Source organism: Hydractinia symbiolongicarpus, chromosome 12 (genome assembly GCF_029227915.1).
Source record: "Hydractinia symbiolongicarpus strain clone_291-10 chromosome 12, HSymV2.1, whole genome shotgun sequence".
Taxonomy (NCBI): Eukaryota; Metazoa; Cnidaria; class Hydrozoa; order Anthoathecata; family Hydractiniidae; genus Hydractinia; species Hydractinia symbiolongicarpus.
In genome coordinates, this window is record NC_079886.1 from 179,882 (window position 1) to 186,894 (window position 7,013).

Below are 7,013 nucleotides of genomic sequence, written 5' to 3' on the forward strand. Positions count from 1 at the left end.
GGGAAATGAGTTTACTCATTGAGTACTTTCTTTGTATACTTTTGACTATACGGGCCGAGTACGGGATTTACGGGAAATCGCGGGTTTTCGTTTGCCGGCGATTAAACTTCTTTTATTTAGCGTCTCATCCAAAATGAAAACATTTTTGAAAACTACAAGTCTCATGCATTTTAGTGGTGAATAAATAATTTAAAAAATCATTTGGAAAATCAGTTTACTCCCTGGGTACTTTTTTGTGTACTTTTGACTATACGGGCCGAGTACGGGATTTACGGGAAATCGCGGGTTTTCGTTTGCCGGCGATTAAACTTCTTTTATTTAGCGTCTCATCAAAAATGAAAACATTTTTGAAAACTACAAGACTCATGCGTTTTAGTGGTGAAAAAATAATTTAAAAAATCGTTCGGGAAATGAGTTTACTCATTGAGTACTTTCTTTGTATACTTTTGACTATACGGGCCGAGTACGGGATTTACGGGAAATCGCGGGTTTTCGTTTGCCGGCGATTAAACTTCTTTTATTTAGCGTCTCATCCAAAATGAAAACATTTTTGAAAACTGCAAGTCTCATGCATTTTAGTGGTGAATAAATAATTTAAAAAATCATTTGGAAAATCAGTTTACACCCTGGGTACTTTTTTGTGTACTTTTGACTATACGGGCCTAGTACGGGATTTACGGGAAATCGCGGGTTTTCGTTTGCCGGCGATTAAACTTCTTTTATTTAGCGTCTCATCAAAAATGAAAACATTTTTGAAAACTACAAGTCTCATGCGTTTTAGTGGTGAAAAAATAATTTAAAAAATCGTTCGGGAAATGAGTTTACTCATTGAGTACTTTATTTGTATACTTTTGACTATACGGGCCGATTACCGGATTTACGGGAAATCGCGGGTTTTCGTTTGCCGACGATTAAACTTTTTTTATTCAGCGTCTCATCAAAAATGAAAACATTTTTGAAAACTACAAGTCTCATGCATTTTAGTGGTGAAAAAATAATTTAAAAAATCATTTGGAAAATCAGTTTACTCCCCGGGTACTTTTTTTGTGTACTTTTGACTATACGGGCCGAGTACGGGATTTACGGGAAATCGCGGGTTTTCGTTTGCCGGCGATTAAACTTCTTTTATTCAGCGTGTCATCAAAAATGAAAACATTTTTAAAAACTACAAGTCTCATGCGTTTTAGTGGTGAAAAAATAATTTAAAAAATCGTTCAGGAAATGAGTTTACTCCCTGGGTACTTTCTTTGTATACCTTTGATTATACGGGTCGTGTTTGGGATTTACGGGAAATCGCGGGTTTTCGTTTGCCGGCGATTAAACTTCTTTTATTTAGCGTCACATCAAAAATGAAAACATTTTTGAAAACTTTAAGTCTCATGCGTTTTAGTGGTGAAAAAATAATTTAAAAAATCGTTTGGGAAATGAGTTTACTCCCTGGGTACTTTCTTTATATACATTCGACTATACGGGCCGAGTACGGGATTTACGGGAAATCGCGGGTTTTCGTTTGCCGGCGATTAAACTTCTTTTACTTAGCGTCTCATCAAAAATGAAAACATTTTTGAAAACTACAAGTCCCATGCGTTTTTGTGGTGAAAAAATAATTTAAAAAATCGTTCGGGAAATGAGTTTACTCCCTGGGTACTTTCTTTGTATACTTTTGACTATACGGGCCGAGTACGGGATTTACGGGAAATCGCGGGTTTTGGTTTGCCGGCGAATAAACTTCTTTTATTTAGCGTCTCATCAAAAATGAAAACATTTTTGAAAACTACAAGTCTAATGGGTTTTAGTGGTGAAAAAATAATTTAAAAAATCGTTCTGAAAATGAGTTTACTCACAGGGTACTTTCTTTGTATACATTCGACTATAGGGGCCAAGCCCGGGATTTACAGGAAATCGCGGGTTTTCGTTTGCCGGCGATTAAACTTCTTTTATTCAGCGTCTCATCAAAAATGAAAGCATTTTGGAAGACTACAAGTCTCATGCGTTTTAGTGGTGAAAAAATAATTTAAAAAATCGTTCGGGAAATGAGTTTACTCATTGAGTACTTTCTTTGTATACTTTTGACTATACGGGCCGAGTACGGGATTTACGGGAAATCGCGGGTTTTCGTTTGCCGGCGATTAAACTTCTTTTATTTAGCGTCTCATCCAAAATGAAAACATTTTTGAAAACTGCAAGTCTCATGCATTTTAGTGGTGAATAAATAATTTAAAAAATCATTTGGAAAATCAGTTTACACCCTGGGTACTTTTTTGTGTACTTTTGACTATACGGGCCTAGTACGGGATTTACGGGAAATCGCGGGTTTTCGTTTGCCGGCGATTAAACTTCTTTTATTTAGCGTCTCATCAAAAATGAAAACATTTTTGAAAACTACAAGTCTCATGCGTTTTAGTGGTGAAAAAATAATTTAAAAAATCGTTCGGGAAATGAGTTTACTCATTGAGTACTTTATTTGTATACTTTTGACTATACGGGCCGATTACCGGATTTACGGGAAATCGCGGGTTTTCGTTTGCCGACGATTAAACTTTTTTTATTCAGCGTCTCATCAAAAATGAAAACATTTTTGAAAACTACAAGTCTCATGCATTTTAGTGGTGAAAAAATAATTTAAAAAATCATTTGGAAAATCAGTTTACTCCCCGGGTACTTTTTTTGTGTACTTTTGACTATACGGGCCGAGTACGGGATTTACGGGAAATCGCGGGTTTTCGTTTGCCGGCGATTAAACTTCTTTTATTCAGCGTGTCATCAAAAATGAAAACATTTTTAAAAACTACAAGTCTCATGCGTTTTAGTGGTGAAAAAATAATTTAAAAAATCGTTCAGGAAATGAGTTTACTCCCTGGGTACTTTCTTTGTATACCTTTGATTATACGGGTCGTGTTTGGGATTTACGGGAAATCGCGGGTTTTCGTTTGCCGGCGATTAAACTTCTTTTATTTAGCGTCACATCAAAAATGAAAACATTTTTGAAAACTTTAAGTCTCATGCGTTTTAGTGGTGAAAAAATAATTTAAAAAATCGTTTGGGAAATGAGTTTACTCCCTGGGTACTTTCTTTATATACATTCGACTATACGGGCCGAGTACGGGATTTACGGGAAATCGCGGGTTTTCGTTTGCCGGCGATTAAACTTCTTTTACTTAGCGTCTCATCAAAAATGAAAACATTTTTGAAAACTACAAGTCCCATGCGTTTTTGTGGTGAAAAAATAATTTAAAAAATCGTTCGGGAAATGAGTTTACTCCCTGGGTACTTTCTTTGTATACTTTTGACTATACGGGCCGAGTACGGGATTTACGGGAAATCGCGGGTTTTGGTTTGCCGGCGAATAAACTTCTTTTATTTAGCGTCTCATCAAAAATGAAAACATTTTTGAAAACTACAAGTCTAATGGGTTTTAGTGGTGAAAAAATAATTTAAAAAATCGTTCTGAAAATGAGTTTACTCACAGGGTACTTTCTTTGTATACATTCGACTATAGGGGCCAAGCCCGGGATTTACAGGAAATCGCGGGTTTTCGTTTGCCGGCGATTAAACTTCTTTTATTCAGCGTCTCATCAAAAATGAAAGCATTTTGGAAGACTACAAGTCTCATGCATTTTAGTGGTGAAAAAATAATTTAAAAAATCATTTGGAAAATCAGTTTACTCCCTGGGTACTTTTTTTGTGTACTTTTGACTATACGGGCCGAGTACGGGATTTACGGGAAATCGCGGGTTTTCGTTTGCCGGCGATTAAACTTGTTTTATTTAGCGTCACATCAAAAATGAAAACATTTTTGAAAACTACAAGTCTCATGCGTTTTAGTGGTGAAAAAATAATTTAAAAAGTCGTTCGGGAAATGAGTTTACTCATTGAGTACTTTATTTGTATACTTTTGACTATACGGGCCGAGTACCAGATTTTCGGGAAATCGCGGGTTTTCGTTTGCCGAAGATTAAACTTCTTTTATTCAGCGTCTCATCAAAAATGAAAACATTTTTGAAAACTACAAGTCTCATGCATTTTAGTGGTGAAAAAATAATTTAAAAAATCATTTGGAAAATCAGTTTACTCCCTGGGTACTTTTTTTGTGTACTTTTGACTATACGGGCCGAGTACGGGATTTACGGGAAATCGCGGGTTTTCGTTTGCCGGCGATTAAACTTGTTTTATTTAGCGTCACATCAAAAATGAAAACATTTTTGAAAACTTTAAGTCTCATGCGTTTTAGTGGTTAAAATATAATTTAAAAAATCATTTGGAAAATCAGTTTACTCCCTGGGTACTTTTTTGTGTACTTTTGACTATACGGGCCGAGTACGGGATTTACGGGAAATCGCGGGTTTTCGTTTGCCGGCGATTAAACTTCTTTTATTTAGCGTCTCATCAAAAATGAAAACATTTTTGAAAACTACAAGTCTCATGCGTTTTAGTGGTGAAAAAATAATTTAAAAAATCGTTCGGGAAATGAGTTTACTCATTGAGTACTTTCTTTGTATACTTTTGACTATACGGGCCGAGTACGGGATTTACGGGAAATCGCGGGTTTTCGTTTGCCGGCGATTAAACTTCTTTTATTTAGCGTCTCATCCAAAATGAAAACATTTTTGAAAACTGCAAGTCTCATGCATTTTAGTGGTGAATAAATAATTTAAAAAATCATTTGGAAAATCAGTTTACACCCTTGGTACTTTTTTGTGTACTTTTGACTATACGGGCCGAGTACGGGATTTACGGGAAATCGCGGGTTTTCGTTTGCCGGCGATTAAACTTCTTTTATTTAGCGTCTCATCAAAAATGAAAACATTTTTGAAAACTACAAGTCTCATGCGTTTTAGTGGTGAAAAAATAATTTAAAAAATCGTTCGGGAAATGAGTTTACTCATTGAGTACTTTATTTGTATACTTTTGACTATACGGGCCGAGTACGGGATTTACGGGAAATCGCGGGTTTTCGTTTGCCGGCGATTAAACTTCTTTTATTCAGCGTGTCATCAAAAATGAAAACATTTTTAAAAACTACAAGTCTCATGCGTTTTAGTGGTGAAAAAATAATTTAAAAAATCGTTCGGGAAATGAGTTTACTCCCTGGGTACTTTCTTTGTATACCTTTGATTATACGGGTCGTGTTTGGGATTTACGGGAAATCGCGGGTTTTCGTTTGCCGGCGATTAAACTTCTTTTATTTAGCGTCACATCAAAAATGAAAACATTTTTGAAAACTTTAAGTCTCATGCGTTTTAGTGGTGAAAAAATAATTTAAAAAATCGTTTGGGAAATGAGTTTACTCCCTGGGTACTTTCTTTATATACATTCGACTATACGGGCCGAGTACGGGATTTACGGGAAATCGCGGGTTTTCGTTTGCCGGCGATTAAACTTCTTTTACTTAGCGTCTCATCAAAAATGAAAACATTTTTGAAAACTACAAGTCCCATGCGTTTTTGTGGTGAAAAAATAATTTAAAAAATCGTTCGGGAAATGAGTTTACTCCCTGGGTACTTTCTTTGTATACTTTTGACTATACGGGCCGAGTACGGGATTTACGGGAAATCGCGGGTTTTGGTTTGCCGGCGATTAAACTTCTTTTATTTAGCGTCACATCAAAAATGAAAACATTTTTGAAAACTTTAAGTCTCATGCGTTTTAGTGGTGAAAAAATAATTTAAAAAATCGTTTGGGAAATGAGTTTACTCCCTGGGTAATATCTTTATATACATTCGACTATACGGGCCGAGTACGGGATTTACGGGAAATCGCGGGTTTTCGTTTGCCGGCGATTAAACTTCTTTTACTTAGCGTCTCATCAAAAATGAAAACATTTTTGAAAACTACAAGTCCCATGCGTTTTTGTGGTGAAAAAATAATTTAAAAAATCGTTCGGAAAATGAGTTTACTCCCTGGGTACTTTCTTTGTATACTTTTGACTATAAGGGCCGAGTACGGGATTTACGGGAAATCGCGGGTTTTGGTTTGCCGGCGATTAAACTTCTTTTATTTAGCGTCTCATCAAAAATGAAAACATTTTTGAAAACTACAAGTCTAATGGGTTTTAGTGGTGAAAAAATAATTTAAAAAATCGTTCTGAAAATGAGTTTACTCACAGGGTACTTTCTTTGTATACATTCGACTATAGGGGCCAAGCCCGGGATTTACAGGAAATCGCGGGTTTTCGTTTGCCGGCGATTAAACTTCTTTTATTTAGCGTCTCATCCAAAATGAAAACATTTTTGAAAACTGCAAGTCTCATGCATTTTAGTGGTGAATAAATAATTTAAAAAATCATTTGGAAAATCAGTTTACACCCTGGGTACTTTTTTGTGTACTTTTGACTATACGGGCCTAGTACGGGATTTACGGGAAATCGCGGGTTTTCGTTTGCCGGCGATTAAACTTGTTTTATTTAGCGTCACATCAAAAATGAAAACATTTTTGAAAACTACAAGTCTCATGCGTTTTAGTGGTGAAAAAATAATTTAAAAAGTCGTTCGGGAAATGAGTTTACTCATTGAGTACTTTATTTGTATACTTTTGACTATACGGGCCGAGTACCAGATTTTCGGGAAATCGCGGGTTTTCGTTTGCCGAAGATTAAACTTCTTTTATTCAGCGTCTCATCAAAAATGAAAACATTTTTGAAAACTACAAGTCTCATGCATTTTAGTGGTGAAAAAATAATTTAAAAAATCATTTGGAAAATCAGTTTACTCCCTGGGTACTTTTTTGTGTACTTTTGACTATACGGGCCGAGTACGGGATTTACGGGAAATCGCGGGTTTTCGTTTGCCGGCGATTAAACTTCTTTTATTTAGCGTCTCATCAAAAATGAAAACATTTTTGAAAACTACAAGTCTCATGCATTTTAGTGGTGAAAAAATAATTTAAAAAATCATTTGGAAAATCAGTTTACTCCCTGGGTACTTTTTTTGTGTACTTTTGACTATACGGGCCGAGTACGGGATTTACGGGAAATCGCGGGTTTTCGTTTGCCGGCGATTAAACTTCTTTTATTT